We start from the raw sequence: 11,934 nt of genomic DNA, 5'->3' as shown, positions 1-11,934 counted from the left end.
AATTCAGGCTCATTGTCGGAATAAATGGATTTGATGTTGGTTTCAAATTGATTCTCACTTAAGTGAACAAATTTTCTTACATGCGCTCGAACTTCCCCCTTTGATTTGAACAGAACAATCCAAGTGTAGCAACTATAATCATAAAAAATAGTTATAAAAAAATCGTGACCATGTATAGGAGTTTTAGAAAAAGGATCCCATATATCCATATGAATTAATTCAAAAATCTTTGAAAGCTCTATTGATACCAGATGAAAAGGACAACTTTCTTTATTTGGCCAAGAGGCAAACATCACATCACATCTTTCATTGATAGAGTTTGAAATAAAGGGAAACTTTTTATGTAAAACATTCAAATGCTTTCTAGACAAATGTCCTTGTCTAAAATGGCAAATGTTGGAATTGGTGAAAGTAGTGATGGTGGAGTTTTTCAGGCATGAGAGTCTAGATGATGAGATTTGCCTATCCTCGCTAACAATGAGATGATAAGGACCTTGCAATTTAGCCGAATCAATCATATTCAAAGACTTGACTTCTGAATTTTACAAGAATCATTAGAGAAAGTAAGAGTGTAAGGAATATTGAAAATTAATTTTGAAATGGAAATAAGATTAAAATTAAATTGAGGAACATAGAGGATATCATGCATAGCAAAGGTGGGTGAAAACTGAACCGTGCCTAAATAGTGTGACGTGAAAAAATTTCCATTAGGAAGTTTAATATGAATGGGTTTTATTTGAAAATGATCCAAAGAATGAGTAATATGATCTATTGCCCCTGAATCTATTATACAAGGGGAAGTGCTTAATGACTGAGAGGACAATATAGTGGAAAAAACAGTAAAATCATTTAGAACACATTTGTTACCAAGATTTAGGCCATCAGAAAAAAAAGGCCCAACATAGGAAAGGTTGACATGACTGGTTTGTCAAAGGAGAGCAACCAAACGCTGATATTGAGCTATTGTGATGTTCAAACCCGATCCAAGTGTGTCGTCCTCTTTCTTGTCTATTTCTCCATTTGTGGCAACGATGTTCACCGCTCCAACACCAGAAATACGATTGTGGAATCGTGGTCTTCCGGGGTAGCGAGGGTGCCCAAGTGGGTATCCATGTTTGCAGTCACAAAGTTGTTTTGTTCTTCTGGAGTGGCTTGAGCAGATCCCTGTTGTCACTCGTATTGGATGACCATAGAGAAGATTCTATTTGTTGTTGGTAGAGGTTCCATGAAAAGCGGATAATCAAGTCTTGACTGTGATATGTTCTGGCTACAGAGGTACATAAGGTTAGAGGTCGATAATTATCCAGTTCTTCCCAGATCGATTTCAGCTTGGTGTAATATTCGGTCACTGGATATGAGCCTTGCTTAATTAAGACTTTATATCTCTTCTTGGAGTTCTACAATGCGAAGCAAGTCTCCTTGAGAAGTCAATGGCGGGATCAAAGTAGAGGACACTCTGAGATAGTGAGAAATCCCATTTTGTTTTTGGAAATGAGAGTCATCCTGATTGAACGTGACCATGAGTTGTAATTGTTTTCACTTAGTGCAGTGACACAATGACTGATGTAAGACTCTCACTAAGGTGAATATGACAGGGACTCAAAGAAGACAATATTGGAAAATGGTCTTTCTCAATGATTAATCATTAGCCCTATACATAGGGATATATGTATATGTTTATACTAATTATTATGGCTCATTAAAAAAGATAAGATGAAATTTAGGGGACAAGAATTCAAAGAAACCAAAATGCAAAAAGACACCAAGGTTGACAGCTATAACAACGGTCACAAACAACTCAGCAACTGCTATGCAAATGCAATGGAAGGTTCAATTCTGATGTTAGGTCTGGTGTTTGTGTGTTGGCTGTTGTTTTTCAAATAACTACTTACTATCACTTCTTATTTTCTTAGACCCAATTATTTAACGATGAAAAATACAACTATCAACTAACAAAATTGTTGTATATATATACAAGGACTTCTTCTAAAGAATGTAAAATGCTTAAAATAATTTACTTTGTAAATAAATTTACTTTTTGTTTATGCGTTAGTTTTTATTTCATATCAGTGCCAAACTATTATTTTAATGGTGATAAAAATTCTATTTAAACACGTTTTAAAATTTTATATTTTTAAATAATTAATACCTATATACATTACATGGGATGGCGGGATGAGATATAAAATATTTTATTTTAAAATTTAATTATATTTTATAACATTAAATTTTTATATTAAAAATAAAGAAAAATAAAAACCAACTTTAGAGGATAGGTCATAGGACACTAGTTCAAGAATCAAGACAGAATTATTTTTTTTATCCACAAAGGCCAAAGTATGTTATAATGTGCAACAGTATACGAAATTATAAATCATTGTGAAGTAATGTTGGACGTGATTTCAGCTACTTTGTATGACGAAAGTTTGAGAAATGACCATTTGACCCACCAATTATGCATCAGCCACCATCGCCTTGGACAGTTGGACTAATCCAAAGATGGAACTCGTAATAATAAAATAATAATAATTGACAAAAGACAACAATGATTAAATAAGTTATTGCATAATTACTAAGTAGAAAAACTCCTTCGTATGTTTTGGATAAAAATTAATCCTTTGATGAAACATTTTTTTCTATGTTTTGCTTTTCATAATTTTGTACGAAAAAAAATTCCTTAACTTGTGTTTGCATCAAAAATTTTAAAATTTTAAAAAATTTAAAATATTTAGAATTTAAATTATTTTAATTTTAATTTATTTTATTTTTTAAATATTTTATTTGGATAAATCAATTTAATTTTTTTTCATTTTGAATTCTTTATTATGATAAGACAATTCAATTTTCTCTATACCTAAAATTTTAATTTTATATTTTAAATAAATGAAATTTTATATATTAAATTTTATAAAAAATAAACACAATTTAATTTTAAAATATTAATTAAAAAATATTTTTAATTTTTAATAATTTATAAATATAAAATATTGATAATTTTAATTAAAATTATTTTATCTGGCTAGTAATATTTTTAAATCGATATTAACCAAAATTATTTTTCAATCAATATTAAATAAGATTTTTTTATGAAACAATTTAACAAGGTAAATCATTTTTTTAAAGAATTTAAAATCATTCAAGATAAATTGTATAGTCCCAATTCATCTTTTTCTCCTTTTCCTCTTTCCTTCTCATTTACTCCGACCACCACACGCCACTTTGAAAAGCAATTTCCGGCGGCCCTCCCCCCTCTCCTCCGTTTTCATTTTCTTTCCCTTCTCCTTCTTTCTTATCCCACAACCAAAGATGGTGGCCACAGTGACAGCGCCACCATACAATACCACCTCCACATAAATCTGAACATAGAATCGAGAACAGATTACAAATCAGTGTATTGGGTGGAAGTCGCATTGGAAAATCTTGCAGAAGAGAAGCGGTCACAATTGTAGATGCGAAAGTCGTGGTCGATGGTGGCGCAGGAAGCAATTGAAGATCTGAAATCCATCGTCACCGCGCTCAGGAAGCCATTGTCAACGGAGAAGAAGGTAAGAAAGAGAAGAAAAGGAGAAAGAACGGAGAGGAAGGAAGACAAAAAGACAAAACGGTATATGGTGGTTCTGATGGCTCCGTCGTGCCGGCTATGCTTGCAGTGACACTCTCCTCGGAAAAACAGAGAAAAGTATGAGAGAATAAGAAAGGAATGATAAAAAATAAAAGAGGGGGAAAATTAAGTTTGGCACGGTGCAAAACAAGTTTGGGTTGCGCATGCTAGAACGCGTCAGTCAAGTGTCATTCATCAACACCTTTTGGTTTCCACACAGGGCAATACAAGTTACTAATAATGGTTAACAAGGTTTACATTATGTACCGAGGGATAGAAAAAGGGGCTGCTTCCGTGGAGGGAGTAGAAGGAAAACTGTGGCACGTTTGTAAACCCTTTTCATTTTCATTCAAACAATATACATTATGTACCGAGGGGAGGAGAAAACCCACGTATCTATGCTCAGTAATTAATTAATTCCCCCTTAAATTTATAACAGTGCATATTGTCATTATGGGATGATACAGATGAAACTTTTCAAGATAGAGTTGTGACCAAAGTGTTCAAATTCATAGTAATAATGTCTTTAAAACGATTTAGCTAGCTAGCTAGCCATGTTAAACCCTCCCTGGTCATAAGATCAGAAATAGAGAATTTTGTTTCTTTCTGCACTTATAAATTAAATTTTTTTATACAAAGAGTGATGATGTTCCTATTATTAAACCCCGTGAGCTTGCTGATGCTGATGGTTTTCTGTTTGGTTTTCTGACAACATTTGGATCCATGGTTTCTCAATTTAAAGCATTTTTAGAAGGCACTATAAGCCTGTGGCTTACACAGGCACTAGCAGGAAAACCTGTAGGGTTCTTCTCTAGCACTAGTTCTCAAGGAGGTGGACAAGAAGAGACCCCATGAGTTATATTAATTATTACTGAATTCTTCAATATTCATGATTAAGGTTTCCATCAATTAATGTTTATTTTGTATATATCCACTCAACATGGGAGAAGCCAGAGCAAACTATTAGTCACTACTTGTTATTATTATTACTGGTACGAAGTATCTACCAACCAATGAGTCAGCTTGTTCACCATGGAATGATATTTGTTCCGGTTGGATACACGTTTGGAGATGGGATGTATGAGATGAAGAAGGTGAAAGGTGGGTCCCCATATGGCGCAGGAACTGTTGTCGGGGATGGCTCAAGGCAACCTAGTGAGTTAGAATTGGCTCAAGCTTTCCGTCAGGGAAAATAATTTGCAGGCATTGCAAAGAAGCTCAAGGGATAAGATAGATCTCATTCATCTTTTGCCATATATACACTAGAGCCTGTCCCCAGTTACCCTATTATATCAAACAAAATAAGGTAATCTTAGTAGCAAAATAAAAGTACGTGTGGGAGGATGAATTAATACTTCATCATCTTCGATGCAATTGGTGTCACTTGTCATAATGTATCCTGCAGTGTTGGCTGTCAATCACAATAATTTGATGATTAATTAATAATCTTGTTAATTAGTAATCTTAATACATTAATTAATAAATTAAAAAATATTTATTATGAAGAACATACAAAAATCATAAATAATAAAATCATAAACAACATAATTCTATATATTTTAATAAAGAAATATTTTAATTTTTTAATTAATATTTTAAAAACATTAATTAGTATTTATCATAATTAATATATACCAGAAACTCACTATGTTGAAATTGCTTGTCTATCTAGATGCTAAATCACATTACAACAAAATATATATTATTTGGCTGTCAATATTAGAATGAAGAATATTATAAATTAGACATGATAATAAGATAGATCAAGAATGAGTTTGGCTCTTAATTTCCATCCCATTTCTAAAACGTATCATATCCTTATCTTACAATATTCTAATCTTACTCACGATCATATCATATCTTCTTATAAACATCAAACAAACTTTAAAAGAAGAGATGTTATAAAACATGTGAACTCCCATTTCATATATCTATTTAAAAGAAGACGTGATATTATATTGAGAGAGAAAAAGAGAGAGAAGAGTAAAAGAAAATAAAGAAATATATAAAAGAAAGCAACATTAGACAGAATATCTATATCTTTGTTTTTTGAAAGAATATCCTGTTCAAGACGGCATCTGTCCTACTCTGATATTTTTAATTTATTAATTAACTATTAAGGGAGTGTCACATTGTATTGTTCTCTAATGTTTCTTCCGACTTATGTTATAACTTTATTCTCACCAATTTTTCATAATTTTATATATACTTTTGAAATGTACTTATGATATGATATTATACGCTTGAATAAAATATTTATAACGAGAGAAAAAGAAGGGGTAATTATTGGCTTTATGGTGATGATACAAAGTAATTAGATTAGACAATTCATAAAAAGTTTAAAGTTCAGTAGCTATCAGATAAGATGTTACACAACTTTGACATTTCCTTTTAACTAAGTTCTCATTTAATTCGCAATAATATCTTATGATACCATTGCACGTGATATATAATTTTAAAAATATGTTAATAATTTGATTCTATAATATGTTTGGATGAAAGAGTTTAAAGAAAAAAAAGGAAAAGGACGATTAATTTTTTGTTTTAAGTTGAGAGAGTTATGAATTATTTTTTTCAGTAAAAAATGATTTTTTTTTTTTTAATGGATGGTTAGAATGTTACATGATCATATAACATTTTTCCCCCTTCCATTTTAACCGTCGTTCGCCCAGTGCATGGATTCCCTATCCGACATGAGGGAAAAAAACTATCACCACCATTTATTGAGTCCCACCGTCGAAATTAAAGCACACTGAACTTTTGATGGTTTTGTCAAAGAAAATAAAAACATCGGAAATGGAACAAGTGAATACTGTTACTTTTTATTAATTGACGTGGCACTAATTTGTCGGAGGGATAAAGTACGGATGGATAATTTTCGTTCATATGAAATGCACCTTCTAAAAAAATATGAAAAATTTATAAAGGAGTGAGGAGAGTGAGAGCTTCACTCTTTAAACTATATATTTCTATTATTATATTCTTGTAATTTATTAAATAAACTTTGGAGTAAGAGTTAATGTTTTAGAAAACTAAATATAAATAATTAAAATGAGAAAAATTAAAACCACATGTGAACGAATAAAAAAAACACATGCAAACTAAATTATAAAATCGAAAAAGTGTAAATAATTATTTGTATAAAGGACTTAATACTCACCACCCATTACTCGTTTAGCTTGCAGAATGCTTTGGGGTGTTTTTCTCCGCAATTCTGAAATTATTTCGTGCACTTCCCATAGTGCAGGAAGCGCAGAAAGCAATTGCCAATGCTTTGTGTACGTTAGGCTTCATCATGTTTAAGCCCATGCATGGATTTCAGGGCCGAACAGTCATACCCACACTAAGCAGTCCCATGTTTGGCATATCAACATATTCCTAATTAGTAAATATTCTTCTTATAATTTGGGATCAATAATCAGTGACAACGTAACATGATGCTTAAGTCAGAATCTGTACTTATTATTGCAACGTAAAATCATTGTGTCCTTTTCAAATGAGAACATTTCATTTAGGTCAAGCATGCTATTGACATTACTAAACGGGGTAAAAAGTTTTCAAGGGAGAGCATGTCATCCCAGCTATGAGCTACGGAAGAATCTAGCTGGTAGCATTTAAGCGATATTTTGGTGTGTGAATGAATGAATGGATTGCAAAATCAGAAAAGAAGGAATAAAAACTTACCTTACAAGATTGAAACACAGACTTTCTTATTCTTATTGATTATCCAAAACAACAAAAGAAGAAAGATGTGTGAGGAGTCATTATAATAATACGCATGCTTCGTGTCCTTTTCTTTCTTTCCTACTACTTTATGAAATTCCTTTATGTTAAGTAAACACACCTTTATAAAGAAAAAACCAAGATTTGATATATATATATATATATATATATATATATATATATCCCCGGAGTACTCCTGAGAAAGGTTGGATATGATCATGATCAGATGCTTCAAGGTAACGGTATGGTGCAATATTTATCGTTCGATCCTCAACTCATAAAGTCGTAAATAAAAATGATAAGCCTCTGCCAAGAGATACTGGTTATTACATTTTTAATTACTAAAGTGGTACTTTTTCATGATTAGTCACTTCTCATACACCAATTCTTCAGCTTTAAGCTTATTCCTCTTATTATTTAAATTATTATTTTGCCCTATGCTTGGTCCACCGCTATTATATCAACTCTGCATATATATCGGCTTTTATACATATATGGTTAATTTAATTTGTCTTCTCCCTACTCTGATTCATTAATCCTTCACTCACTGTTTTCCCGTACGTTAAGCTGCATAGAATGCTTAATTGTAGCCATTATGGAAGAAATTGAGTATATGACGAGTTCGGTTTGTTGCATGCAGGATGGAACCAGAAAAAAATTATTTGGTGGGGAAAATTTAATACATGTTAAAGAAAATAAATAAATGACTAGTTTTTATTATTAATAGTTGCCTAAAATTTTATTAAATAATAAATAATATTTCATATATCTTATAAAAGTAAATATAACAATAAATCAAAATCATTTACTTCCTTTTTTTTTATTAAAATTTCAGTCATCATTTTGTGGTGTAATTTCTGAATTTTATAATTAAGACAAGGATAAAATATATTAAAATTATTGACTTCTTTATTCTTAAACAATGAAGAAGGATTTTTTTTAATTGTCGTACTTTAGCTACATTATAAAATCAATTTATTATAGCCAAAATTAATTTATGTTCAAAATTTTAAATATTATAAATCCTTAGATAACAAAACATAAAAATATTTTTTAAACAAATTAAATTATTGTATAACGTATATCTATAAAGAAAAAAGACAATTAAAAGAAACTAAATAAGCAATCCAAATCCTATAAGATATATCTATTAATAGATAAAACTTATTATATGTTTTAAGTTTTGATTAGACAGAAAACATATAAAATAAATTAATAAAGTATATTTTTTGGTTTAGAAAAAAATATATTAATAATAAAGTATATTAATAATATTGATTTTTTTTTAAAAAAAAAACATAAAACACTAAAACGGTAAAAATCTAAAAAGGGGTACACTAAGGGGGAGGGGACAACAAGAGTAAACGTGGACACATAAGTAAGGAGCTAGACAACATAAAAATTCAAAAGAAAGAATATATTATACAATACATTAAGAATATCCCGGATGTCCGGGAGGATGAGTGCCTCTGTTTGAGTACACGTAGTTCCGTGCATGTATGTTGTGCCTAACTAAAAACTGTAACTCTCAAAAAATTGAGAGGAAATAATATTGGTATTGCTAAATAATTTATGAGGCCTCTCTACAAGGTTTAATTGCGGAAGCAACGTGCATATTTCCAGCCATGTGCATTACTTACGTCTCCTAATAATGTCACCCCCCAAAAAAAACTACGTCTCTAAATAAAACTAAGTACTTTAATTTTTTTCAAAACAAAAAGAAAGAATAGATTTTTTTTAAAAAAAATAGAGTGAAGAATCTTTTAGAAAATAACTAACTTTGCTTTGTTTCCTTTTCCTTTCTTATTTGCTTCTCTTCTCACTCACTCCTCATGCTGTATTCTCTTTTTTTGCTCTCGTATTTTATAATGCTCTCATTCTTCTTTCCACTCTCTCGAATTGAATGTTATTTTTTTAAGTTAAAAGAAATTAAAAAAAATTCTTAAATAATTTTGTACTTTATGTTTAAAACTTATTTTAAAGTTTAACTTCAAAGTGAATTTTAAGTAAAATTAATGACTTGAACCAGATATAACTTAAAAGTGGATTAATAAAAGAGAGTTTGTATGGTATCCTGTTAATTTGGAGGATTTTGATACGGTTGATTTTTCAACCAATAGTAATCATGCTAGGTTATTATCTCATTATTTTGATTTTTAATGATAATTTTATTATATATTTCAATTTAGTTCAAGTATAATAAAAATATTTAAAAAATTGCACTTTTTAATCTCACACAATCAAGCATCTTGGTTTGCAACAAACATATCCACATTCCAGTTCAAACCAAAACCCTCAGCAACAAACATACCCATATTTCGAGTTCTCATTCAGGTTCGCGTTAGATCGTTGAGAATACGAGTTGTTGGTAGCCATCAAACTCGTGGTTGTCGAAGTAGAAGAAAGTGACTGCAATGAAGAAAAAAGAGGAGATCTTGAGTGTGAGGGATGTCTGGAGAAAATCATTGATCATTGGAAATTTTGTGATTCAATTCATTGATCCAAGAATGAAGATTGTGAGTCAAAATGTTTCCTTTTGATTGATGTAGTGCTTCACTAATTGTCACTTCTTAGATGAACAATAAGTGCCATGACAATGTATGATGTATGTGCTGCAACTAATTACAAATTTTTATTTGTGTGGAGACAACAACATATTAAAAGGTATTATTTCTCATGAAAAATTTATTATTGAATGCACTTTAAACGTCTAAATCTTGAGAATGATACACAGAGAAAAAATATTTTTTAAAAAAAAAATTTAAATTATACAGGGATTAAATTGAAATATATATTACAATTATCATTAAATATAAAAAAAGTGAGGTAATAATATAATTTAGTTACAGTGGTTGAAAAATTAACGGTATCAAAACTCTCTAAATTAATAGAAGCACCCTAAAAACTCTCTTAATAAAAACATAATGTTTTGTTTGATATTTCGGTAGTACACGAGCATCATCACTAATGCAAAATTTCCTATGACAAACACTCTAAAATTTGGGTTAGGCGTCTAGGTCTAACTTCAAAGTTAGCTCATAATTAAGGGAAGGATTGTCTAACTTATAAAAGTAAATATTTATATCACAAAAAGATAGATAAAATTTTACATGAAAAATTATTTTGTTTTTAAAAGGGGTAACAATTTATGTCATGTGTGAATAAAAAAAACTACAATAAAAAATAATATTTGTTTAATAGGAAAAATTAAATGGATTGTACAAGAAATACTTTTGTTCATATGCAAGTACAAAGTTGAGCAAAACTACACCCTCACATATATTCGTGTTGAATGCTGTTGTTGATACATATTAATATCTAAATTACTGCTATGTGAAAAACTGAAATTTTGCATGAGATGACATTAATGTCTAAACAATACCGTGAATATATATATGTGCATCAATTAATTACATGAAAATAAAATCTTTAAATGAAAATATTAATAATTGAAATAAAAAGGTAATGGCCATCACGTTATACTTTCACACGTACAAAGCACTTGTTCTTACAACTATTTTTTATCATGATATAAAGTATTTATTAATTTTATTAATAATTAATTTTTTTATAGGAATCTGACTGAACTACTATTAGTAAAGTCTTCTTTTTTCATATACTAAGACTTGAACATGATATATTTCTTAAGAGATTTGGGTTAATTTCCGTGAGTTCAATGATTTATTAGGTATCACTCTTATATGATACATATAATATTTAATGCTTATGTTGAGAGTAAAAATCACATCGATATCAAATCAAAATATACACAATAAGCAAAAGGAATTCCTTTTAGCTTCATATATATAATATATATGGGATCTATAATAAGATGGCAAGAGAAGAGAAACAAAACACACTAGTAAATAGACAAATAAAGTTAAGGAGTCTGTTGCCTTAAGTATATAGAGTTAAACTTTGTAAATTTATATTGATCTTTAATATAATTTTTTATTATATTATGAAAGTAAAATTTTAATTTTAATTAGAAAAAAAATTTAAAAGTTGTATCTAAATTTTATTTTTCAATAAAATTAAATATTAGACGCATAAAAAACAACCAACTATGATTTTAGACAGCACTAGCTATTATTTTTCTTTAAAATAGCAAAATGATTTTATGAGAATAATTCTAACAGGTACAAGATGTACCTGAAAGATCAGAACCAAAAGTCCACAGTTACAAGACAATAAAACATCAAGCATCGCCCACCTCTTACTAAAATCAGTACAAATTACATAGCCAGCACTACTATTGATAAAGAAAAATATGGATTGAAACTTGAAAGCCAATTTTTTAAAATAAAATTATATTTGATGTAATAACTAAGTTCACAATATTATTATAACAAAAAAGCGAATTACAATATCATATCTCACCTTGTAATCTGAAAAATTCTATATACATAAGCATTGTAATTGGGAAGATAAGAATTTATAAGGATGGAGCATAATGATTCATTGCCAAAGACAATGATTTGATACGTGCTTGAAAAGCCATCGCCGCGTGCCCTCGTGTATAATTTATTTATAAACACACTATTTGGATGAGTAAACAAAAAGAGACAACCCTAAAACGGGGAAGTGGCAAGTAAGCCACTATATAACCA

General features: G+C 29.8%; 1 pseudogene; it reads left to right on the top strand.

The window, feature by feature from the left end:
• Positions 1-3,172: 3,172 nt before the first annotated feature.
• Positions 3,173-4,830, top strand: LOC114387755 (annotated as a pseudogene).
• Positions 4,831-11,934: the final 7,104 nt, after the last annotated feature.

This window comes from Glycine soja, chromosome 15 (assembly GCF_004193775.1).
Source record: "Glycine soja cultivar W05 chromosome 15, ASM419377v2, whole genome shotgun sequence".
Classification (NCBI taxonomy): Eukaryota; Viridiplantae; Streptophyta; class Magnoliopsida; order Fabales; family Fabaceae; genus Glycine; species Glycine soja.
Note: the sequence above shows the minus strand (reverse complement) of the source record. Positions and strands in the feature narration are given on the sequence as shown.